The sequence below is a fragment of the Oncorhynchus keta genome, chromosome 35 (assembly GCF_023373465.1).
Source record: "Oncorhynchus keta strain PuntledgeMale-10-30-2019 chromosome 35, Oket_V2, whole genome shotgun sequence".
Classification (NCBI taxonomy): domain Eukaryota; kingdom Metazoa; phylum Chordata; class Actinopteri; order Salmoniformes; family Salmonidae; genus Oncorhynchus; species Oncorhynchus keta.
The window spans coordinates 50709909-50737461 of NC_068455.1; the positions used below are offsets into that span (position 1 = coordinate 50709909).

A 27553-nucleotide genomic window follows, 5' to 3' on the forward strand; every position below is an offset into this window, starting at 1 on the left:
ATTCAGATGACTATCATACCCATGCTGGATTACAAAAACATAACTTATAGATCAGCAGGTAAGGGTGCTTTCGAGCGACTAGATTTTCTTTACCATTTGGCCATCAGATTTGCCAGCAATGCTCCTTGTAGGACAAATCACTGCACTCTATACTCCTCTGTAAACTAGTCATCTCTGTATACCCGAGGCATGACCCACTGGTTGATGCTTATTCATAAAACCCTCTTAGGCCTCACTCCCCCCATCTGAGATACTTACTGCAGCCCTCATCCTCCACGAGCAACACCTGTTCTGCCAGTCACATTCTTTTAAAAGTCCCCAGAGCACACACATCCCTGGGTCGCTCGTCTTCTCAGTTCGCTGCAGCTAGCGACTGGAACGAGCTGCAACAAACACTCAAACTGGACAGTTTTATCTCAATCTCTTCATTCGAAGACAATCATGGACACTCTTACTGACAGTTGTGGCTGCTTTGTGTGATGTATTGTTGTCTCTACCTTCTTGACCTGACTGTGCCCAATGTTTGTACCATGTTTTGCGCTGCTACCATGTTGTGTTTCGACCATGCTGTTGTTATGTTGTATTGCTACCATGCTGTGTTACGTGTTGCTGCCTTGCTATGTTGTTGTCTTCAGTCTCTCTTCATTTAGTGTTGTGATGTGTGTTTTGTCCTACATGAATTTTTTAAAATCCTAGGCCCCTGTCCCCACAGGAGGCCTGTTACCATTTGGTAGGTCATCATTGTAAATAAGAATTTGTTCTCAACTGACTTGCCTAGTTAAATTCAAATTAAATGTCTGTCCAATAATGTTTGTGCTGCTGCCATGTTGTGTAGCTACCGTGATGTTGTCTTGTTGTGTTGCTGCCATGCTGTGTTGTTGTCAGGGGTATCTCTTTATGTAGTGGTGTCTCTCCTGTCGTGATGTGTGTTTTGTCCTACATTCATTTTTTAATCCCAGCTCCTGTCCCCGCAGGAGGCATTTTGCCTCTTGATATGCTGTCATTGTAAATAAGAATTTGTTGACATATTGGCATTGCTTAAAGATACATTAATCACCCTCATATAGAAATATTATCATAGTTGTCCAAAACTATAGACTAAAGTAATGAAAGTTGTAGGTTGTATTGGATCATATTTGTTCATGTCATACCTTAATGTCATGTTGTAGCATCTATCACCATCGTCAAAACAATGATCTTTGAAGGAGTGTCTTTGTACTGTACGTTATCATTTGAAGCGCTAGCCAATCATCTGTATGGCTTTCCCATTCTTATCTTGTTATCTTGCGGCTCTCATTGTTTGGGTGATGAACTGACTGGATGCTTTTGAAAATACTGGGTCTGTCAGATTAGATTACTCAGCACTTTGCTCATGATGGTTTTATGGAAGACAGTGAGAACCATTTTGCACAAAATGGTACGTCTGACCTTTATGTGTGAAGATCGATATACCAAAAATCACATTACAGTGTGTTCATATTATATCACACTGTTAATATAAAGACATGTTGGTACATGATTTAATAAAATGACCTTGAAACGGGACTTTTACATGATGATGTAGGCTGGTAAAAAGTATCTGCATATATTGACTGCACAAATGTATCAGATAACTTTTGTCCTAGAAACAACATTAGGATGAATCTCTTGATTGAAATGGAACATGATATTAAGTCCTAGAATCTAGTTAGTTGACTTAACTATTTAAAAAATAAAAAATAAAGCATATAGCATACCTGCCAACAGTACACGCTAGACAGTATGTCATATATGGATTAAGTCAGGCAATTTACAATCTGTGGAAATCTTGATAAAGTACAATCAATTATCTCATATTAAAATATAGACGGGCTTAACATTGTTTGTTTTTATAAAATGGGTTTGGAGAAATATGCAATATGATTGGCTGAAATGCCGTTCAAATACATTAAACAGTAAAGGCAAGTTGATATAAGAGCATCTACGACAAGAAAATTCAGGTCTTTGAATAAGATGGAAAGCACATTTAGGAAAGACAGGCAAAAAAGGAGGGGAAAAAAACGGACAATATGTTTTTATCCTCACAACGGTGCTAAGTAGGATTCCGTGCCTAGCCACAATATTAGATGTCTGTGTCCTCCATGTTGGATAAGCCGGTGTACTGAGGCAGATGTTGGTGCAGTGATGGAAGGTGTGACCTCCGATGCATTACCAAGCTATAAATAGAGGCACAGAGGCAAGATCCACCATCAGGATGCGCTTCAAAGAACAGTTATAAAGGGGATTGTGTGCAAACACAGCAGACAGTTTGCAATTTCCTTCTGCGGATTTAGAAATTTGGGTACTGGTGTTGATGTTGTTTGAGTTCCACAAACAGTTGAAGTCGGAAGTTTACATACACTTCGGTTGGAGACATTAAAACTAGTTTCTCAACCACTCCACAATTTCTTGTTAACAAACTATAGTTTTGGCAAGTCGGACTCTACTTTGTGCATGACACAAGTAATTTTTCAACAATTGTTTGCAGACAGATTATTTCACTTATAATTCACTGTATCACAATTCCAGTGGGTCAGAAGTTCACATACACTAAGTTGACTGTGCCTTTAAACAGCTTGGAAAATTCCAGAAAATTATGTCATGGCTTTAGAAGCTTCTGATTGGCTAATTGACATAATTTGAGTCAATTGGAGGTGCACCTGTGGATGTATTTCAAGGCCTACCTTCAAACTCAGTGCCTCGTTGCTTGACATCATGGGAAAATCAAAAGAAATCAGCCAAGACCTCAGAAAAGTATTGTAGACCTCCACAAGTCTGGTTCTTCCTTGGAAGCAATTTCCAAACGCCTGAAGGTACCAATTTCATCTGTAAAAACTTTAAGCAAGGATAAACACCACGGGACCACCCAGCCGTCATACCACTCAGGAAGAAAGACGTTTTCTCTCTCCTAGAGATGAACTTACTTTGGTGGGAAAAGTGCAAATCAATCCCAGAACAACAGCAAAGGACATTGTGAAGATGCTGGAGGAAATGGGTACAAAAGTGTCTATATCCACAGTAAAACGAGTCCTATATCGACAATCTGAAAGGCCGCTCAGCAAGGACGAAGCCACTGCTCCAAAACCGTCATAAAAAATCCAGACTACGGTTTGCAACTGCACATGGGGACAAAGATCGTACATTTTGGAGAAATGTTCTCTGGTCTGATGAAACAAAAATAGAACTGTTTGGCCATAATGACCATCGTTATGTTTGGAGGAAAAAGGGGGAGGCTTGCAAGCCAAATAACATCATCCCAACGGGGGTGGCAGCATCATAATATATGCCATTTAGCAGACGCTTTTATCCAAAGCGATTTACAGTCATGTGTGCATACATTCTACGTATGGGTGGTCCCGGGGATCGAACCCACTACCCTGGCGTTACAAGCGCCATGCTCTACCAACTGAGCTACACCCCCACATGTTGTGGGGGTGCTTTGCTGCAGGAGGGACTGGTGAACTTCGCAAAATATATGGCATCATGTGGTAGGAAAATGATGTCGATATATATTGATGCAACATCTCAAGACATCAGTTAAAGCTTGGTCAGAAATGGGTCTTCCAAATGGACAATGACCCCAAGCATACCTCCAAAGTTGTGGCAAAATGGCTTAAGGACAACAACATCAAGGTATTAGTGGCCATCACAAAGCCCTGACCTCAATCCCATAGAAGATTTGTGGGCAGAACTGAAAAAGCGTGTACGAGCAAGGAAGCCTACAACCCTGGCTCAGTTACAACAGCTCTGTCAGGAGGAGTGGGCCAAAATTCACCCAACTTATTGTGGAAGGCTACCCAAAACATTATACCCAAGTTAAACAATTTAAAGGCTACCAAATACTAATTGAGTGTATGTAAACTTCTGATCCACTGGGAATGTGATGAAATAAATAAAAGCTGAACTAAATCACTCTTTACTATTATTCTGACATTTCACATTTTTTAAATAAAGTGGTGATCCTAACTGACCTAAAACAGGGAATTATTACTTGGATTAAATATCAGGAATTGTGAAAAACAGGATTTAAATGTATTTGTCTAAGGTGTATTTAAACTTCAGACTTCAACTGTAATTAAGCAATAAGTCCCGAGGAGGTGTGGTGTATTGGCCATATACCACAAACCCCTGTGGGTTTGCTATTATTGCTATTATAAACTGGTTATCAACATAAATAGAACCGTAAACAAGTGTTTTTCCGTCATACCCGTGGAATATTGTCTGAAATGCACTTGGCTGAAATGCTGCTATTATAAACTGGGTAGTTTGAGCCCTGAATGCTGATTGGCTGAAAGCCATAGTATACGAGACTGTATACCACCAGTATGTTGTGTCTGGACTATCATTAAATGTAAATAGTTATATCATATCAGTTCTCTAGGTTTAATTATTACGTGATTAAACTAATCATGTAAACATGAATTAACTAGGAAGTCGGGGCACCGTGGAAACTGTTGAGATTTACAGAGTCATAATTTTCCGAATATAACTCTTCAGATATTTTAATATCTAATAAATTAGTATTTTTTTAACGAATTCTTCTTATTGCTATTACCTCATCAGTTCTCATTACTGAACATCACAAACCCTTAGATATCTGCACAAACCCTAGTTTCCATAATGAATCAGAATTATACAAATTGGGTTAATTATTTATTTACTAACTAAGTAATCACAGAAATACATAACAAACAAACAGTAGATATCGGTTACTCACAATGATAGTCGTTGTCACTTCCGGGTTGGAGCGAGCGGTCGCATTCGCACTTCGCTCTGCAGGTTGTATAACTTTTTCATTACATTTCATTATAGTACAACGGTTTGATTTGTCTAATCTTAGCAATTCTTCTTAGCTAGCTACATAGCCGTCCTTGTATCAGAGATAATTGCATAATTATCGTATTTCGTCGCCCTAACGTAGCCTTCACTGCTATTCGCCCAGGAGCTAGCAACGCTAGCTAACGCCCACAGATTAGCATCACTGTAGTGCAATTCACTCAACTGAACGACTTGATTAGTTTAGTGTTAGCTAGCTACACAGCTGTCTTTGTTTCCAAGATAATTGTGTAGTTTAGAGTGTGTAGTCTTGGAGTGATTATCTTAATTCACTGAGGTTCGCTAGCCAGCTATTTGTCGTCCTTAACGTAGGAGACTCTGCTAGCTAGCCAACAGCTAACAGCTAGCCAACGTCACCACACACACGTTACTGAATCGAATTCAACAACCCGGTCAGGTAGTATCACATTTTCATTTCATTTCATTACAGTACAACGGTTTGATTTGTTTGATCGTAGCTAGCTACATAGCTAGTTACATAGCCGTCTTTGTTTCAAAGATAATTGTGTAGTCTAGAGCGATTTCCTAGGTTAGCTAGCCAGCTATTGTCGTTCTTTTAACGCAACGTAACGTAAACAACACTGCTAGCTAGCCAGCTAGCCCCCGAATAGTAGCACTGTAGAAACTATTACACTCAACGGAACGACTTGATTAGTGTAGTGTCAACAACGCAGCTACTGCCAGCTAGCCTACTTCAGCAGTACTGTATCATTTTAATCATTTTAGTCAATAAGATTCTTGCTATGTAAGCTTAACTTTCTGAACATTCGAGACGTGTAGTCCACTTGTCGTTCCAATCTCCTTGCATTAGCGTAGCCTTTTCTGTAGCCTGTCAACTATGTGTCTGTCTATCCCTGTTCTCTCCTCTCTGCACAGATCATACAAACGCTCCACACCGCGTGGCCGCGGCCACCCTAATCTGGTGGTCCCAGCGCGTACGACCCACGTGGAGTTCCAGGTCTCCGGTAGCCTCTGGAACTGCCGATCTGCGGCCAACAAGGCAGAGTTCATCTCAGCCTATGCCTCCCTCCAGTCCCTCGACTTCTTGGCACTGACGGAAACATGGATCACCACAGATAACACTGCTACTCCTACTGCTCTCTCCTCGTCCGCCCACGTGTTCTCGCACACCCCGAGAGCTTCTGGTCAGCGGGGTGGTGGCACCGGGATCCTCATCTCTCCCAAGTGGTCTTTCTCTCTTTCTCCCCTTACCCATCTGTCTATCGCCTCCTTTGAATTCCATGCTGTCACAGTTACCAGCCCTTTCAAGCTTAACATCCTTATCATTTATCGCCCTCCAGGTTCCCTTGGAGAGTTCATCAATGAGCTTGATGCCTTGATAAGCTCCTTTCCTGAGGACGGCTCACCTCTCACAGTTCTGGGCGACTTTAACCTCCCCACGTCTACCTTTGACTCATTCCTCTCTGCCTCCTTCTTTCCACTCCTCTCCTCTTTTGACCTCACCCTCTCACCTTCCCCCTACTCACAAGGCAGGCAATACGCTTGACCTCATCTTTACTAGATGCTGCTCTTCTACTAACCTCATTGCAACTCCCCTCCAAGTCTCCGACCACTACCTTGTATCCTTTTCCCTCTCGCTCTCATCCAACACTTCCCACACTGCCCCTACTCGGATGGTATCGCGCCGTCCCAACCTTCGCTCTCTCTCCCCCGCTACTCTCTCCTCTTCCATCCTATCATCTCTTCCCTCTGCTCAAACTTTCTCCAACCTATCTCCTGATTCTGCCTCCTCAACCCTCCTCTCCTCCCTTTCTGCATCCTTTGACTCTCTATGTCCCCTATCCTCCAGGCCGGCTCGGTCCTCCCCTCCCGCTCCGTGGCTCGACGACTCATTGAGAGCTCACAAAACAGGGCTCCGGGCAGCCGAGCGGAAATGGAGGAAAACTCGCCTCCCTGCGGACCTGGCATCCTTTCACTCCCTCCTCTCTACATTTTCCTCCTCTGTCTCTGCTGCTAAAGCCACTTTCTACCATTCTAAATTCCAAGCATCTGCCTCTAACCCTAGGAAGCTCTTTGCCACCTTCTCCTCCCTCCTGAATCCCCCCTCCTCCCTCTCTGCAGATGACTTCGTCAACCATTTTGAAAAGAAGGTCGACGACATCCGATCCTCGTTTGCTAAGTCAAACGACACCGCTGGTTCTGCTCACACTGCCCTACCCTATGCTCTGACCTCTTTCTCCCTCTCTCTCCAGATGAAATCTCGCGTCTTGTGACGGCCGGCCGCCCAACAACCTGCCCGCTTGACCCTATCCCTCCTCTCTTCTCCAGACCATTTCCGGAGACCTTCTCCCTTACCTCACCTCGCTCATCAACTCATCCCTGACCGCTGGCTACGTCCCTCCCGTCTTCAAGAGAGCGAGAGTTGCACCCCTTCTGAAAAAACCTACACTCGATCCCTCCGATGTCAACAACTACAGACCAGTATCCCTTCTTTCTTTTCTCTCCAAAACTCTTGAACGTGCCGTCCTTGGCCAGCTCTCCCGCTATCTCTCTCAGAATGACCTTCTTGATCCAAATCAGTCAGGTTTCAAGACTAGTCATTCAACTGAGACTGCTCTTCTCTGTATCACGGAGGCGCTCCGCACTGCTAAAGCTAACTCTCTCTCCTCTGCTCTCATCCTTCTAGACCTATCGGCTGCCTTCGATACTGTGAACCATCAGATCCTCCTCTCCACCCTCTCCGAGTTGGGCATCTCCGGCGCGGCCCACGCTTGGATTGCGTCCTACCTGACAGGTCGCTCCTACCAGGTGGCGTGGCGAGAATCTGTCTCCTCACCACGCGCTCTCACCACTGGTGTCCCCCAGGGCTCTGTTCTAGGCCCTCTCTTATTCTCGCTATACACCAAGTCACTTGGCTCTGTCATAACCTCACATGGTCTCTCCTATCATTGCTATGCAGACGACACACAATTAATCTTCTCCTTTCCCCTTCTGATGACCAGGTGGCGAATCGCAGACATATCAGTGTGGATGACGGATCACCACCTCAAGCTGAACCTCAGCAAGAGGGAGCTCCTCTTCCTCCCGGGGAAGGATTGCCCGTTCCATGATCTCGCCATCACGGTTGACAACTCCATTGTGTCCTCCTCCCAGAGCGCTAAGAACCTTTGCGTGATCCTGGACAACACCCTGTCGTTCTCAACTAACATCAAGGCGGTGTCCCGTTCCTGTAGGTTCATGCTCTACAACATCCGCAGAGTACGACCCTGCCTCACACAGGAAGCGGCGCAGGTCCTAATCCAGGCACTTGTCATCTCCCGTCTTGATTACTGCAACTCGCTGTTGGCTGGGCTCCCTGCCTGTGCCATTAAACCCCTACAACTCATCCAGAACGCCGCAGCCCGTCTGGTGTTCAACCTTCCCAAGTTCTCTCACGTCACCCCGCTCCTCCGCTCTCTCCACTGGCTTCCAGTTGAAGCTCGCATCCGCTACAAGACCATGGTGCTTGCCTACGGAGCTGTGAGGGGAACGGCACCTCAGTACCTCCAGGCTCTGATCAGGCCCTACACCCAAACAAGGGCACTGCGTTCATCCACCTCTGGCCTGCTCGCCTCCCTACCACTGAGGAAGTACAGTTCCCGCTCAGCCCAGTCAAAACTGTTCGCTGCTCTGGCCCCCCAATGGTGGAACAAACTCCCTCACGACGCCAGGACAGCGGAGTCAATCACCACCTTCCGGAGACACCTGAAACCCCACCTCTTCAAGGAATACCTAGGATAGGGTAAGTAATCCTTCTCACCCCCCCCCCCCTAAAAAGATTTAGATGCACTATTGTAAGTGGCTGTTCCACTGGATGTCATAAGGTGTATGCACCAATTTGTAAGTCGCTCTGGATAAGAGCGTCTGCTAAATGACTTAAATGTAATGTAAATGTAAATGATAGAAAAGTCCCTAGTGGGCTAAGCCGACATGGCGGCTTGGTAGACAAATGAAAGGGGTGGGGACTGAGAGAGTGGGAAAGACAAAATGGATTCACAACATACAGCGGATAATTATAATAATTGAAATGCCAATCCTTTGCACATGAACGGCCGCTCATTCGAGAATATCTACAATGTATATATTTACACCCATATGTCGTTGTTGTCTTCTGTTGGAATCCGGTCCATCTGCTGGAGAGTCAGTTCATCAAAGAGTCTCTGGTTAACATCCCCAGAAGTCCCAATGTCCTTAGTAGTGGTTGTATGTGGTTAGAAGCTATACTTCAGAGTACCATTCGGAAATGTTCTAATAGATAGATGCTTTGGCGGTTGTCTGTATTCTCATTTTAGGTTACTTAATTTCTAGCTGCAGACTAGTAATTTGTGTCATCTACAATTGGCTCCTTCTGTAGTGAATCGATAGTCTCATAGTTGAACCTATTGTAGCCATGTAGCCAAAACTACGGCTGTATGGTCTCCGTGGTCTGTAGAATTGTAGCCATTCCAACGTGGGGACTCTGTCCCGACGTTCTCTGACTTAATGTACAGTGCCTTGCGAAATTTTGCACGCCCAATTTTTCAGTTTTTGATTTGTTAAAAAAGTTTGAAATATCCAATAAATGTCGTTCCACTTCATGATTGTGTCCCACTTGTTGTTGATTCTTCACAAAAAAATACAGTTTTATATCTTTATGTTTGAAGCCTGAAATGTGGCAAAAGGTCGCAAAGTTCAATGGGGCCGAATACTTTCGCAAGGCACTGTATATGTTGTAGGAAGTGGGTTTTATACTCTGTGAAAGGGGCAGTTCTATGATGCCTAATGTGATGTCTGGGCTCACAGGGGTGTGGCTACTGACTAGTTAATCTTTATATGAAAATCCATACTCTCATTTAAAAGGTTAACATCACATTACATCTTTTCACAAATAGTTGCATGTTTAGTCACATTCGTTTCACAATATTTAGATGTAAACCTGACAGCTGGGAAATGTACACTTTAAGAGATACAGTTGTGTGTTTCCTGTCCTTCATGAGATCACCAAATGAAACATACTCGTCACAACTGTCCCTTAAGTGTCTATGGACCATTCCCACATTCTCAAAAGTAAAAACATGATTTACTTCTCCCATTTTGGGGATTAAGAGTTTGGCCAAGTCTCTCTTTGTTCTCTCTCCCTCAATACTGCATGTCCAAAGGGGAGAGGGTCTCTTCCAGGAATGTACAACCTGTCGTTAAGTCATAAAACTGTGGAGAGAGTTTTATGACCCCCCCCCCCACCAAGGACAGTCATGACAGTCCCCCCCTGGTGGTTGAATCTTGTGACTATCCTGCAAGTTGCCAACCAACATAAAAAGGACCATGTGATGTCCTGGTTGTGGATCATCTTTGCGGTCCCCTTCTGGTAGTTTACCTTGGTAGGCTATCTGAAAGCGGAGCAGTCCACCACAAGGATGGGCAGTGGAAGTCCGGTGGGTGATCGCTGTTGCGGTCCCCCTCTGGTGGTTTACCTTGGTAGGTTTTCTGGAAGCTGCAAAGTACCACAGGAATGGCCAGGGGATGATCGCCGTTGCAGTCCCCCTCTTGTGGTCGACCCAGGTAGGATTTCTGTAAATGGAACAGCCTGCCACAAGGATGGGCAGTGGATGTCCGGATTGGGAAGGCCGTTCCAGACCCGTCGTCTGGTTGTCCAGACTGGAAGATCTGGGCAGTAACTGAGGCAGATGTTAACAACACACACACGCACAAAATATATAATTAAATTTCTTCCCAAATGAGAGGTGTTGTGGCACTAAGTGATTATCTCCGTCTGGGGAACTGTCTGCTCCTCACTGTTCTCATAGAGGAGTTTACAACTAGATTTGTTTTCTGCTCTGGCAGCCTCATACCATGCTGCACATGGTCTCGACCTCCCCACTGGCCTCGATAAGGCTCATCATGGGTCTGGGCTACTATTCCTCCCCTTTGTGGCTTGGGAACCCCCCCAGCGGTTGGTGTTGGTATCCGAGGTACAAACGAAAAGGTCGGGCCCTATGTACGAGTTGTCAGCGGCCGCGTTCTAATGAGAACGGCTGTAACCTTTCAACCAAATCTCCTGGTGTTTGTGCTTCAAAATGCCCAGTGGCTGTCGAGGCCTGTCAGTCCCCACAGCGTCCGCATGTGGCAACCTCTTCAGTACCTGCGAACTGAGATGAGGATATCTGTCTGTGATATCGCAAGGTGTCTTACCAGTGGGAATCAGTGGGTCAGTTGCGGTACTGATGCCATTAGTGTCATTGTAAGGGGTGAAAGTCCCCCCCCAAAGGGGAAGATGTATCATTGGAAGTATGCATCAATGTTTTTCTTGCTGAGATGGCCGCAGTGCTTGAGGAAGTGTCCGAAGGGCAAGAGAATTTAATCTCAACTACAGTATTGCACGACTTCAAGGAGGAGGGACGTTGCTCATTCACAGAGACTGCTAGCTCTGAATCATGAAAAGAATGGTCAATCAGGTTTGCTGATGGAATGTTGCGAGATGGTAATATCTCCTTGGATCAGATTCTGCGCCAAGTGGTTTCGAAACGTCTTTTTCCCAAGGGGTGCTTTAGACAGATACCCCTCGTGGATGACTGTGTTGCAGCTCGCGTTAGGGGAAGACAGCGTGGTCGGTGGAGAAGGCACTGTGACGTACATGGTTGGTTTTCCGATCCATCAAGTCTGCTCCGAGTAGCAGGGGTTCAGATTCGAGGTTGGTAACATAAACAGGGTGAATGAGTGATACGTCCTAGAAGTGTAGTTTCAGCATGACTGTGAATGTGAGAGGCGAGGTAGTCTGAGTGAAACCTCAAATGGTGTAGTGTAGCATCGTTCCACTAATAACCAACGTTTAGTTGGCTTCAACACGCTTTTGAGATCATCGGACAATGTTTGAGAGAAACCATTCAGTTACAGGCCCAACACTCCTAACCGCTAGGCTACCTGCTGCCCTATTGATGTGTATTCACACCCCTTGACCCCTGATCTAGACACTCTTTCTCATAGTGGTGGTAACCCAACTAAGTTCTGGAAAATTATTAAATCTCAGAAACATCCCACTGGGTACAGACATCAATTTAATGTCTATTCCACATCAACGTAATTTCATTGTGTGCCCAGTGGAATAGCTTTGCCCCGTCGCTGACCCCAAAAATCATGTACGTTTCTGGACTCATCACTGACAAATTAGAAATATAGTTCCTTCAGAAAGGATTCACAGCCCTCGACTTTTTCCACATGTTGTTGTGTTACAGCCTGCATTTTAAAATGTATTAAATTAAATAATTCCCCATAATGTCAAAGTGGAATTGTTTTTTTCCCTCTAAATCTTTACAATAATTTAAAATTAAAAGCTGAAATGTCTGAGTCAATAGGCATTCAATCCATGTTATGGCAAGCCTAAATAAGCCACATAATTTGCGTGGACTCACTCCATTGTGCAACGACATTTAACAACTTTTTTAATGACATCCTATTTTCCGGATCCACATGTAAGGTCCCTCAGTCGAGCAGTGAATTTCAAACACAGATTCAACCATAAAAACCAGGGAAGTTTTCCAATGCCTCGCAAAGAAGGTCACCTATTGGTAGATGTGTTTAAAAAAAATCTTTGAGCACCCTTTGAGCATGGTGCAGTTAATAATTACATGTTTTGATGGTTTGTCCATACACCTATTCACTACAAAGATACAGGCGTTCTTTCTAACTCAGTTGCCGGAGAGGAAGGAAACCATTCAGGGATTACACCGCGAGGCCAATGGTGACTTGAATACAGTTACAGAGTTTAATGGTTGTGATAGGAGACAATTGAGCATGGATCAACAACATTGTAGTTACTCCACAATACTAACCGAATTCACAGATGGAAAAGGAAGCCTGTACAAAATAAAAATATTCCTAAACATACATCCTGTTTGCCACAAGGCACTAAAATAATACTGCAAAAAGCATTTCAATTTTTGTCCTGAATACAAAGTGTTATGTTTGGGGGAAAATCCAATACAACATATTACTGAGTACCACTCTCCATATTTTCAATCATAGTGCCTCATGTTATGGGTATGCTTGTAATCATTAAGGACTGGGGAGTTTTTCAGTGTAAAAAATACATGGAATGGAGCTAGGCACAGACAAAATCCTAGAGGAAAACTTTGTTCAGTCCAGAGACTGGGAGATCAATTCACCAACCAATTCACCAACACCAACTTCAAACACAAGGCCAAATATACACTGGAGTTGCTTACTAAGAAGACATATATGTTCATAACTTGCCGAGTTACAGTTATACTTAAATCTGCTTGAAAATCTATGGCTAGACTTCAAAATGGTTGTCTAACATTGATCAACAACGAATTTGAAAGAGCTTCAAGAATTTTGAAAAAAATTATGGGCAAATGTTGCACAATCCAGGTGTGGAAAGCACTTAGAGACATACCCAGAAAGACTCACAGCTGTACTTGCTGCCGAAGGTGATTCTAACATGTATTGCCCACTTAGGGGGTTGTTTAGTAACCAAGATATAATAGTGTTTTATTTTTCATGATTCTTTTTTACAAATCTTAGAATTTTTCTTCCATTTTGACATTAATTAGAGGATTGTCTGTAGAATTTTGACCAAAAATGACAATTTCATTTTAATCCCACTGTGTAACAACAAAATGTGTAAAAAGTCGAGGGGTGTGAATACTTTCTGAAGGCACTATAGTGCATTCGGAAAGTATTCCGCCCACTTTCGTGTTTCTACATTTTGTTATGTTACCACCTTATTCTAAGATGGATTAAAAAAAAGAACCCTAATCAATCTGCACAAAATACCCCATAATGACAAAGTGAAAACAAGTTTTTAGAAATTGTTGCAAATTTGTGACGGACCGGCTCAAATTGGTCTTATGTAGCAACATTTGAAATTGTGATTTTTTTTTACATTGGATAAAAGTAGCGTCTCAGAGCTACATGTGCTAAACAGTGAGTAGTGTAGGAAAGATGAAGACTAAAAGTGGTAAAAGTCGTAGCCTACAATATGGAAAAATTCCAGGTCAATAGAAAGTGTCCAGATAAAAATATTTTATGAATATTAGATGACGCTTACCCAGACACATTTTGATGGGTCATGTGAAAGAAATGCTATAACTTCCTGCCACATATTGCCAAGTGGATGGGTCTCTGCTCGTAACCATTTGGCTATACCGTAATATCAGAAATATATAGTCTCAATATAAATAAAATATTATACATTACGTTCAAGAACAATATCAATAATGATGTCAGTGATAGACGAGATAGTTATATGAATACAATCAGGGGTAAAGTGTCTGAGCAGCAGGATAAAAAAAGTAAAAAGTAGCTGCAACGTATGGCATGTGTGTCAGGAGAGCGTCATTTGAATAGAGGGATGACTAGTCCGTCCGAAACACACATGAACAAGGGAGCCTATATTCGGAGAGCCTGTTTCTGTCATGCCCTTGACTTTGGTGCAGGACATGTGATGTCCATAGCCTCTTCGTTGCAAAACACAAGTTTGTCTAGCTGTGTCTAGTCCAGGTGGTGCTTGTACAGGCAGACGAACTATGGGAGGAAGGATGTCAGCGTTGCGCAGCAGCTGAAACCTGATCCCCGACTGAGTCCGAACGCTCCTTGGCGACAACAACACCCGGCTCAAGAGCATCGAAGCTGTAAAACAGCAAATAACAAAAAAAGACATTACAACCTTGCACAAGTTTAGATAAGAATATCCTCATTAAATGCAATGAAAATTATATTCACCTGAAGTGCTGTTACTGCTTGAACTGTAGCAGCGTCAGGAAGTACGGAGTAAGGTGATGATGCCAGCCATAGCTTTCCACCATCACCGTTCCATCCTCCAGTCCAACCAGCTGTGGGATGTTGACCCCTGTCACAGTGCTGTCCTTCACAGCACCAGCAATCTCAGACAAAGTGTTGGCTCTGGTCTTTCTGAAACGCTGCTTGATGAGGCTGCAGCACCAGTCGGGGGCAAACTTGTTGTGGTCTGTGATCAATGAAGGTCCAGATTGTGGTGGAGCTTGTGCATGGTCCGCCAGGCACAGTACCAGAACACAAACTTGTTCTTGTTTTGGCAACTGCAATTCAGGTCCACATGTGTTTCCCCAACTCCGTAGTTGGTGAAGAAATGGTGCATGTAGTTGATGACTGCGCTGCTGCCTTTGCTGGATGACATGCCTTCATCCATTAAGTAGTTGACAGGTTGTGGTATTCCTTCACAATAGACACCAAACAAGCCACACTTGCAAGGAATAAAACGTAGATGGGACCTGGCTGCATAGGGTCAGAAGGATAGTGCACCTGCAATCAACAAAAGAACATTAAAAAAGTTAATGAAAATAAAATGTAATGTAAAACAATATAATTTTTTAATGCATCATTATCAGGTTAAGTTTCACTTACCTACACATGTGCAGAGCAGCAGCACTGGATACATAAACATCTTGGAAACTGGGGGCTAAAATGATAACACACAAGTAATGTGAGATAATAGCAGTGCCAATCATGTTGGAGGTCAATGAAATAATCAAAACGTGTTGTTTATCCTTAAGTGTTGTCAGCGATTCCTTGTAGAGATGCCACACTGCTGCTTTTGTCACATGGGATGGCATCAGCTTTCCACCAAAGTGTTTGTGTCCTGGGTGGCGTCCTGGTAATACTATTGCATTTTCTTCTGCGTAGTTGTTGATGAAGATCACCACTCGCTGCAAGTTCTCATGCTTCAGGTGTAACCTGTGCTTGCTTGGGCCAGCTCTCTATTTGATGGGAGGCATTAGACCATTCTCCTTTTATGACTGGTAGAGGAGAGTCAGGTGTGTTCTACTGATGCTGAAGATAAATTCCAGATACAAATATTATTATAATTATTATACAATAGATAGCTGTAATCACCGTCAGACACACCTGGTGGGCCATGTATTCATCTGGCGAATTGTAGTCTTTTGTTTAGAAATGCTAGCTACACAATTAACCATAATCCCAACCCATAGAGTGTGAAATGGCAATACAAACAGATTGTCATAGCTAGCTAAAGTTAACCAAACAGGTTCAACATTAGCTAGTTAGCTAGCTAACATTAGGCTATAACTAGCAATGCGAAATGGCATTCTGAGATTACATTACTACACACAAATCATAAACGTAATGTTACCTAGCGAGCCAGCCATTTAACGTCAGCTAGCTAGCTAACAGTAAGATTTAACTTGCAATGAAAAAATATATAATAATTGAAACGTCTGGAAAATCTGGATGAATGCTTCACCGCTGACTGAAACCCCTTTTATTAAATAAGACATTTTGTTTGTACAGCTTGCTTGGCCAGTCAAGTCACTCTGGTTCACACTGATCACACTGATCATGTGCAATGCCATAAGAATCATCTTAAGCTTTAACCCCCACCCATACTCTGACCATTTTACTCGCCCTAGCAGAGCTGGTTAGGCTGTTTTCATGTTAACCAGAGCGTTGGTGACTGTAACTGAGTTCCTGGCAACAATTTAATTACGCTTTTTTTGCCAACGTTTACTGACACCGGCCATATTCAACCGGCGTTGAGCGTTTGTATATTCATCAGTTATTCTGCATTCTGGCATACTCAGACGAGGGTGCTCGGAAGCAGTTGTTGCAGTGACGTTCTATTGAAATGAATACTTGCATTGTTGACTCTTTTGTTAAATTTTACTATGCAATACATTTAAAAAAATCTGCGTTAGACAGGATTACCTACACAAACTTACCGACTCAAATAGACAGAAGCGTGCTATATGACAGACCAATCCAAACAAATCTCTTGGCATGTCCAGCTCACTCATTATCGCAGCCAATCATGGGTAGCGGGAAGGAGGCTCACTTTTTCTGTGGATTAACCAACTAGGCTCGTAATTTAACAATTCTATTCATATTTACAGATTTACACGTTTCTTATTAAGGCACATGGAAGTTCACATGTTCGAGAAGGCATTTCATCCCCAATTTCTTTTGAAAATTTAAAATAGTTTATGTTCAAATGGCTCTGCTCTGAAGTAGTGAATAAAAATAAACAGAAATACCTTATTTACATACAGTTCGGCAAAAAAGTATTTAGTCAGCCACCAATTGTGCAAGTTCTCCCACTTAAATTACAGGCCTCTCATCTTTTTATCAGAGCTACACTTCAACTATGACAGACAAAATGAGAAGGAAAAAAAAAACATAAAATCACATTGTAGGATTTTAATGAATTTATTTGCAAATTATGGTGGAAAATAAGTATTTGGTCACCTACAAACAAGCAAGATTTCTGGCTCTCACAGACCTGTAACGTCTTCTTTAAGAGGCTCCTCTGTCCTCCACTCATTACCTGTATTAATGGCACCTGTTTGAACTTGTTATCAGTATAAAATACACCTTTCCACAGCCTCAAACAGTCACACTCCAAACTCCACTATGGCTAAGACCAAAGAGCTGTCAAAGGACACCAGAAACAAAATTGTAGACCTGCACCAGGCTGGGAAGACTGAATCTGCAGTAGGTAAGCAGCTTGGTTTGAAGAAATCAACTGTGGGAGCAATTATTAGGAAATGGAAGACATACAAGACCACTGATAATCTCCCTCGATCTGGGGCTCCACGCAAGATCTCACCCCGTGGGGTCAAAATGATCACAAGTGCGGTGAGCAAAAATCCCGAACTACACGGGGGGAAGTACAGTTCCCGCTCAGCCCAGTCAAAACTGTTCGCTGCTCTGGCCCCCCAATGGTGGAACAAACTCCCCCACGACGCCAGGACAGCGGAGTCAATCACCACCTTCCGGAGACACCCCACCTCTTTAAGGAATACCTAGGATAGGATAAAGTAATCCTTCTCACCCCCCCCTCCTTAAAAGATTTAGATGCACTATTGTAAAGTGGCTGTTCCACTGGATGTCATAAGGTGAATGCACCAATTTGTAAGTCGCTCTGGATAAGAGCGTCTGCTAAATGACTTAAATGTAATGATGTAAATGTAAAGTAGTGAATGACCTGCAGAGAGCTGGGACCAAAGTAACAAAGCTTACCATCAGTAACACACTACGCCGCCAGGGACTCAAATCCTGCAGTGCCAGACGTGTCCCCCTGCTTAAGCCAGTACATGTCCAGGCCCGTGTGAATTTTGCTAGAGATAATTTGAATGATCCAGAAGAAGATTGGGAGAATGTCATATGGTCAGATGAACTCAAAATATAACTTTTTGGTAAAAACTCAACTTGTCGTGTTTGGAGAACAAAGAATGCATCCAAAGAACACCATACCTACTGTGAAGCATTGGGGTGGAAACATCATGCTTTGGGGCTGTTTTTCTGCAAAGGGACCAGGACGACTGATCCGTGGAAAGGAAAGAATGAATGGGGCTATGTATCCTTAGATTTTGAGTGAAAACCTCCTTCCATCAGCAAGAGCATTGAAGATGTAACATGGCTGGGTCTTTCAGCATGACAATGATTCCAAACACACCGCCCGGGCAACGAAGGAGTGGCTTCGTAAGAAGCATTTCAAGGTCCTGGAGTGGCCTAGCCAGTCTCCAGATCTCAACCCCATAGAAAATCTTTGGAGGGAGTTGAAAGTCTGTGTTGCCCAGCAACAGCCCCAAAACATCACTGCTCTAGAGGAGATCTGCATGGAGGACTGGGCCAAAATACCAGCAACAGTGTGTGAAAACCTTGTGAAGACTTACAGAAAACATTTGACCTCTGTCATTGCCAACAAAGGGTATATAACAAAGTATTGAGATAAACTTTTGTTATTAACCCAAATACTTATTTTCCACCATAATTTGCAAAGAAATTCATTAAAAATCCTACAATGTGATTTTCTGGTTTTGTCTGTCATAGTAGAAGTGTACCTATGATGAAAATTACAGGCCTCTCATCTTTTTAAGTGGGAGAACTTGCACAATTGGTGGCTGACGAAATACTTTTTTGCCCCACTGTAAGTATTCAGACCCTTTGCTATGAGACTTGAAATTGAGCTCAGGTGCATCCTGTTTCCATTGACCATCCTTGAGATGTTTCCGCAACCTGTGGTAAATTCAATTGATTGGACATGATTTGGAAAGGCACATATCTGTCTATATAATGTCCCACAGTTGACAGTGCATGTCAGAGCAAAAACCAAGCTATGAGGTCGAAGGAATTGGCAGTAGAGCTCCGAGACAGATGTGGAATAGAGTCAACACATTGTTCAACACTTTTATAAGCCATCAAATGTGCGTTCTCCCTACATCCACAACCAGCACTGCAGCTGCAATGAATGAGTATAGCAGTGTTTAGATAAGCTTGCATTGTTATTATTAGCAGCTTGTCTCTTTTTTATATCAAGTAATATTTCACTTTTTCTGGACATCGGATTAACAACATTTAATGGTAGATGAGGAAGAAATAATGCAGTGTGACGAGTTTTGCCATCAGCTGGAAGACAGTGTTCCCTTTTCTCAGCGTAGGGAGGGAGAGCGTAGGGAATGTTGAGTCGGGTGAGAGGCCTCAAACTGACCGTCAGTCCAGTAAAAAAAGCCTATTATTATGCTCACTCAGCAGTGCCTCAAAAGTTATACAACAAATGATCTATTAGTGTGACCACATTCAAATATTATTTCAAAATGGTCTGAGAAGAACAACATTGCAGGGCAATTCAAGCATAGACAATACATATTGGGCATACAGCATCCAACAAACCTCATTGGTACAGAACTGTTTTTAGTAGGTTAATGTTGCATCAGCTTACTTCTAAGTAATGTTTAAAAACAAATCTGAGTGGTAGATCTCGACTTGCATTTTGTCTCAGAAAGTGATCTTGACTCAAAAGTTGTTGACCACTGAACTACACCATCACAATAAATCTATTATTTAATCTAGACAGGTCTAAAGAAACATGATATGCAGAAAATGTTAGGCCCTGATCTGGCTATGCCATATTGCTGTGGGCTACACTAGTTCATTTAACAGACAAGATTTGCTTAGAATTCCGTGGCATTATTTTATAGTATGAAGAATACAATTGAACATAGCTCAATAAAATAGAAAGGATATTTTCACCAAATTATTTCTGAGAGAGTGCACACATTCTGTTTTGAGAGATTGACAAAGAAACAGATCCTCCTAAATCCTTAAGTTGTGATACAAACATTTGGTTAAATGTTTCGATTTTTAATACATTCCAAGACTTCATGATACGACTAATGATTATTTAAAAATAATTGCATGAAAGGCATGACCTCTGCTATGTTTTTGGCACAGGCTGCACAAACTTCATCAGTCTCTCATTCACAATTTGGCAAGCACTTGATAATATTCTCACCCATCAGACTATTCTTAATTTAAACTTGTCTTTACATATAGCCTACTAATAATATGTCTGTGGAGTAATGTTTTATTTAGAATGACCCACAAAAAAATACTTGTCATCCGTAGCCTGCACTCGAATAGCGAATGGAGGTTATGTGCAGTTAAGTTTTTAATATGCAAGCAAGCAAGCGTTCCCTAATGTAAATTTAATTCAATTGTCAAATATATACACTACAGGTCAAAAGTATTAGAACATCTACTCATTCAAGGGTATTTCTTTATTTTAATTATTTTCTACATGAAACTATGAAATAACACATATGGAATCATGTAGTAAGCAAAAAAAGTGTTAAACAAATCAAAATATATTTTATAGTTGAGATTCTTCAAATAGCCACCCTTTGCCTTGATGACAGCTTTGCACACTCTAGGCATTCTCTCAACCAGCTTCACCTGGAATGCTTTTCCAACAGTCTTGAAGGAGTTCCTACATATGCTGAACACTTGTTGGCTGCTTTTCCTTCACTATGCAGTCAGACTCCTCCCCAACCATCTCAATATGGTTGAGGTCGGGGGATTGTGGAGTCCAGGTTTTCTGATGCAGCACTCCAATGCTCTTTTTCTTGGTAAAATAGCCCTTACACATGCTAGAGGTGTGTTGGGTCATTGTCTTGTTGAAAAACAATGATAGTCCCACAAAGCCCAAACCACATGGGATGGTGTATCGCTGGAGACTGCTGTGGTAGCCATGCTGGTTAAGTGTGCCTTGAATTCGAAATAAAATCACAGACAGTGTCACCAGCAAAGCACCCCCACACCATAACACCTCCTCCTCCATGCTTTATGGTGGGAAATACACATGCGGAGATCATCCATTCACCCACACTGCGTCTCACAAAGACACAGCGTTCGGAACAAGAAATCTCCAATTTTGACTCCAGACCAAAGGACAAATTTCCACCTGTCTAATGTCCATTGCTCATGTTTTTTGGTCTTGTTTCTTGGTCTTATTATTTGTGTCCTGTAGTAGTGGTTTCCTCTGAACAGTTGATGTTGAGATGTGTCTTACTTGAACTCTGTGAAGCATTTATTTGGGCTGCAATTTCTGAGGCTCTAATGAACTTATCCTCTACAGCAGAGGTAACTCTGGGTCTTCCATTCCTGTGGCGGTCCTCATGATAGCCCATTGCATCATAGCGCTTGATGGTTTTTGCGACTGCACTTCAAGTCAAATCAAAATGTATTTGTCACGTGCGCAAAATACAACAGACCTTACAGTGAAATGCTTACTTACAGGCTCTAACCAATGGTGCGAAAAAAAAGGTTTGAGTGTGTGTGTAGGTAAGTAAAGGAATAAAACAACAGTAAAAAGACATTTGAAAAAAGAGTAGCAAGGCTATATACAGACACCTGTTAGGCAGGCTTACTGAGGTAGTATGTACATGTAGGTATCGTTAACTATGCATATATGATGAAAAGAGAGTAACAGAAGCGTAAAAAGAGGGGTTGGCGGGTGGTGGGACACAATGCAGATAGTCCGGTTAGCCAATGTGCGGGAGCACTGGTTCGTCGGGTGATAGAGGAATTTCTAAATTCCTTATTGTTTTACAGCCAAAACCAAATTCGCACTCGTTTCTAATTCATTAATGAGGTGTAAGTTCATTAATTATGTATGAAGTAGATCGAGACCAGTCTTAAAAGTCAGGTAAGAGCGTTTAATTCCAGAGAGTACTAACCACATACACAGACTTCCACAGGTTATAAACTGAATCTGACATCATCAGTTTCCCACGATTGCCCCGTTTTTTTAGGTCCGGAGATGCTTTCTACTCCCCTTATAAACCAGACATTCCAATCTGTCTAAAAGATATACTTTTCTCCCACTAATGGAACATAACCCAAACATTCTTATTTTGTCTGAAAAGCTATATATTTTCTCCCCCTTAATCTTCCCAAGAGGCACAGACAATTAATTCGTTCTGCTTACATTTTCAGTAACAGCTCAACCAAGAACTCATACTTTTCATACCATAACATAATAGTATTAGTATAAATGGTTCTAATCAATAATGTATACATAATTAATCATTTCAACTATAATTTCCTCTATCATCGGGCCATTTAGGTAGTATGTACATGAATGTATAGTCCAAGTGACTATGCATATAAGATAAACAGAGAGTAGCAGCAGAGTAAAGAGGGGTTGGGGGGCACACAATGCAAATAGACTGGGTAACCATTTGGTTAGATGTTCAGGAGTCTTATGGCATGGGGGTAAAAACTGTTGAGAAGCCTTTTTGTTCTAGACTTGGCACTCTGGTACCGCTTGCCATGCGGTAGTAGAGAGAACAGTCTATGACTGAGGTGGCTGGGGTCTTTGACAATTTTCAAGGCCTTCCTCTGACACTGCCTGGTGTAGCGGTCCTGGATGGCAGGCAGCTTAGCCCCAGTGATGTACTGGGCCGTACGCACTACCCTCTGAAGTGCCTTGCGGTCGGAGGATGAGCAATTGCCGTACCAGGAAGTGATGCAACCGGTCAGGATGCTCTCGATGTTGCAGCTGTAGAACCTTTTGAGGATCTGTGGACCCATGCCAAATCCTCCTGAGGAGGAATAGGCTTTGTCGTGCCCTCTTCACGACTGTCTTGGAGTGTTTGGACCAATCTAGTTTGTTGTAGATGTGGACACCAAGGAATTTGAAACTCCCAACCTGATCCACTACAGCCCCGTCGATGAGAATGGGGGCGTGCTCGGTCCTCCTTTTCCTGTAGTCCACAATCATCTCCTTAGTCTTGGTTACGTTGAGGGATAGGCTGTTATTCTGGCACTACCCGGCCAGGTCTCTGACCTCCTCCCTATAGGCTGTCTCGTCGTTGTCAGTGATCAGGCCTACCACTGTTGTGTCGTCAGCAAACTTAATGATGGTGTTGGAGTCGTGCTTGGCCATGCAGTCGTGGGTGAACAGGGAGTACAGGAGGGGACTGAACACACATCCCTGGGGAGCTCCAGTGTTGAGGATCAGCGTGGCAGATGTGTTGCTTACCTACCCTCACCACCTGGGGGTGGCCTGTCAGGAAGTCCAGGATCCAGTTGCAGAGGGAGGTGTTTAGTCCCAGGATCCTTAGCTTGGTGATGAGCTTCGAGGGTACTAAGGTGTTGAACGCTGAGCTGTAGTAAATGAACAGCATTCTCACATAGGTGTTCCTTTTGTCCAGGTGGGAAAGAGATTGCATCATCTGTGGATCTGATTGGGCGGTATGCAAATTAGAGTGGGTCTAGGGTTTCTGGGATAATGGTGTTGATGTGAGCCATTACCAGCTTTTCAAAGCACTTCATGGCTACAGACATGAGCTCTACGGGTCTGTCGTCATTTAGGCAGGTTGCCTTTGTGTTCTTGGAAACAGGGACTTTGGTGGTCTGCTTGAAGCATTTTGTTATTACAGACTCAATCAGGGACATGTTGAAAATGTCAGTGAAGACACCTGCCAGTTGGTCAGCACATGTCCGGAGCACACGTCCTGGTAATCCGTCTGGCCCTACAGCCTTGTGTATGTTGACCTGTTTAAAAGTCTTACTCACGTCGGCTATGGAGAGCGTGATCACACAGTCATCCAGAACAGCTGATGCTCTCATGCATGCCTCAGTGTTGCTTGCCTCGAAGCGAGCATAGAAGTGATTTAGCTCGACTGGTAGGCTCGTGTCACTTGGCAGCTCGCGGCTGTGCTTCCCTTTGTAGTCTGTAATAGTTTGCAAGCACTGCCACATCCGACGAGCATCGTAGCCGGTGTAGTATGATTCAATCTTAGCCCTGTATTGACGCTTTGCCTGTTTGTTGGTTGGTCGCAGGGCATAGCAGGATTTCTTTTAAGCTTCCGGGTTAGAGTCCCGCACCTTGAAAGTGGCTTCTGGTTGGGGTATGTACGAGAGGTCTACTGATTAATCGGAATGGCCGATTCAAGTTTTCGTAACAATCGGAAATCGGTATTTTTGGGCGCCGATTTGCCGATTTAATTACTATTGTTTTTTTTACACCTTTATTTAACTAGGCAAGTCAGTTAAGAACACATTCTTATTTTCAATGATGGCCTAGGAACGGTGGGTTAACTGCCTCGTTCAGGGGCAGAAAGACAGATTTTCACCTTGTCAGCTCGGGGAACCAATCTTGCAACCTTACAGTTAACTAGTCCCAATGCAATAACCACCTGCCTCTCCCTCGTTGCACTCCACAAGGAGACTGCCTGTTACTCAAATGCAGTAAGCCACGGTAAGTTGCTAGCTAGCATTAAACTTATCTTATAAAAAACAATCAATCATAATCACTAGTTAACTACACATGGTTGATAATATTACTAGATATTATCTAGCGTGTCCTGTGTTGTATATAATCTGACTGAGCATACAAGTATCTGACTGAGCGGTGGTAGGCAGAAGCAGGCGCGTAAACATTCATTCAAACAGCACTTTTGTGCGTTTTTCCAGCAGCTCTTCCTTGTGCATCAAGCATTGCACTGTTTATGACTTCAAACCTATTAACTCCTGAGATGAGGCTGGTGTGACCGAAGTGAAATGGCTGGCTAGTTAGCGTGCGCTAATAGCGTTTTAAACTTCCCTCGCTCTGAGCCTTGGGGTGGTTGTTTCCCTTGCTCTGCATGGGTAACGCTGCTTCGATGTGGTGGCTGTTGTCGTTGTGTTGCTGGTTCGAGCCCAGGGAGGAGCGAGGAGAGGGACGGAAGCTATACTGTTACACTGGCAATACTAAAGTGCCTATAAGAACATCCGATAGTCAAAGGTTAATGAAATACAAATGGTATAGAGGGAAATAGTCCTATAATAACTACAACCTAAAACTTCTTACCTGGGAATATTGAAGACTCATGTTAAAAGGAACCACCAGCTTTCATATGTTATCATGTTCTGAGCAAGGAACTGAAACGTTAGCTTTCTTACATAGCACATATTGCACTTTTACGTTCTTCTCCAACACTTAGTTTTTGCATTATTTAAACCAAATTGAACATGTTTCATTATCTACTTGAGGCTAAATTGATTGTATTGATGTATCATATTAAGTTAAAATAAGTGTTCATTCAGTATTGTTGTAATTGTCATTATTACAAATACTTTTTTTTTTTAAATCGGCCGATTAATCGGTATCGGGTTTTTGGTCCTCCAATAATCGGTATCGGCGTTGAAAAATCATAATCGGTCGACCTCTAGTATGTACGTACAGTCACTGTGGGGACGACGTCCTCAATGCACTTATGGATAAAGCCAGTGACTGATGTGGTGTATTCCTCAATGTCATCAGAAGAATCCCGGAACATGTTCCAGAGCACAATTGGTTAGAAGACCGTAAAACGGAGGCCATCTCATCCGGAGCCATTTTCTTCATTTGAAGAAACTTTTAAAGTTCTTGAAATGTTCCGTATTGACTGACCTTCATATCTTAAAGTAATGATGGACTGTTGTTTCTCTTTGCTTATTTGAGCTGTTCTTGCCATAATATGGACTTGGTCTTTTACCAAATAGGTAACCCCTATCTGTATACCCCCCTACCTTGTCACAACACAACTGATTGGCTCAAACGCAATAAGAAGGAAACTATTTCAGCTTCATGAGCTGGTTGAGAGAATGCCAAAAGTGTGAAAAGGTGTCATCAAGGCAGAAGCTAGGCAGAAGCTAGGCAGAAGCTAGGCAGAAGCTAACCAGAAGCTAGGCAGAAGCTAATCAGAAGCTAGGCAAAAGCTAACCAGAAGCTAGGCAAAAGCTAACCAGAAGCTAGGCAAAAGCTAACCAGAAGCTAGGCAAAAGCTAACCAGAAGCTAGCCAGAAGCTAACCAGAAGCTAGCCAGAAGCTAACCAGAAGCGAACCAGTTTACTGGCTGACGTTAGTATTCAGCTAACCACGGTAGGTGGTCATCAGCTATCCTTTAGCTCGAAAGGATAGCTGTACAACGCGACTAAGACCAGATCATACTGGACCTATTTTTCTCTCCATATCCCCGGATTTCAACCGAAAGCTCTGGACATTTACATCTGGATCTGGAAGCTAGCAGGCTGCTATCCGTGTGACTATTGGCTTACGTCGATTCCGGAGCAAACATCAATTATTCCGGAGCTAGCCAGCTGAAGAGTTACATCAGACACTCCTGGGCTACAATCACCTATCCGGACCCGTTTTACTGCCGATGCGGAGCCCCACCGAGCCTTCATGACTGGACTACCGACGTTATCTGCCCGAGGGAGTTATCCAACTGACCCTCCGTCGCGACGTTACCTGAACGGCCATCTGCGGCCCGCTAATCGTTAGGTGTCTTTTCGGCTGCTATCTGAATAGGTCTATTAGACTATTTTTCTTGGGTCACTATAACTATATATATTTTGCCAATTGGATTGATCCCCTCTACCACACGGAACCCCACTAATATACCGACGGAAACGCACGTGGAGGCTAAAAACAGACCTCCATCCTATGCTAGCCTGCTACCGATGGCCCGGCTAGCTGTCTGAATCGCCGTTACCCCAACCAACCTCACTACTCACTGGACCCTTATGATCACTCGACTAAGCATGCCTCTCCTTAATGTCAATATGCTTTGTCCATTTCTGTTCTGGTTAGTGTTTATTGGCTTATTTCACTGTAGAGCCTCTAGCCCTGCTCATTATATCTTATCCAACGTTTCAGTTCCACCACCCACACATGCGATGACATCACCTGGTTTCAATGATGTTTCTAGAGACAATATCTCTCTCATCATCACTCAATACCTAGGCTTACCTCCACTGTATTCACATCCTACCATACCTTTGTCTGTACATTATACCTTGAAGCTATTTTATCACCCCCAGAAACCTCCTTTTACTTTCTGTTCTAGACGACCAATTCTCATAGCTTTTAGCCGTACCCTTATCGTAATCCTCTTCTGTTCCCCTGGTGATGTAGAGGTGAATCCAGGCCCTGCAGTGACTGGCTCCACCTATTCCCCAGGCGCTCTCTTTTGATAACTTCTGTAACCATAATAGCCTTGGTTTCATGCATGTTAACATTACAAGCCCCTCCCTACGTTTGTTTTATTCACTGCTTTAGCACACTCTGCCAACCCGGATGTTCTAGCCATGTCTGAATCCTGGCATAGGAAGGCCACCAAAAATTCTGAAATCTCCATCCCAAACTACAACATTTTCAGACAAGATAGAACTGCCAAAGGGGGCAGTGTTGCAATATACTGCAAAGATAGCCTGCAGAGTTCTGTCCTACTATCCAGGTCTGTACCCAAACAATTTGGACTTCTACTTTTAAAAATCCACCTCTCTAAAAACAAGTCTCTCACCATTGCCGCCTGCTATAGACCACACTCTGCCCCCAGCTGTGCTCTGGAAACCATTTGTGAACTGATTGCCCCCCATCTATCTTCAGAGCTCGTGCTGC

At 43.1% G+C, this 27553-nt stretch overlaps 1 protein-coding gene and 1 non-coding gene across 3 annotated transcripts in view; one reads left to right on the forward strand and one right to left on the reverse strand.

Annotated features, from left to right (window-relative positions):
- The window catches only part of LOC118368611 (sodium/potassium/calcium exchanger 2-like), a 152941-nt gene that overhangs the window by 22401 nt on the left and 102987 nt on the right, over window positions 1-27553 (forward strand). The window lies entirely within an intron of this gene.
- Window positions 3364-3439, reverse strand: trnat-ugu (transfer RNA threonine (anticodon UGU)). The gene has a single exon. It is a non-coding gene; the product is annotated as a tRNA-Thr (tRNA).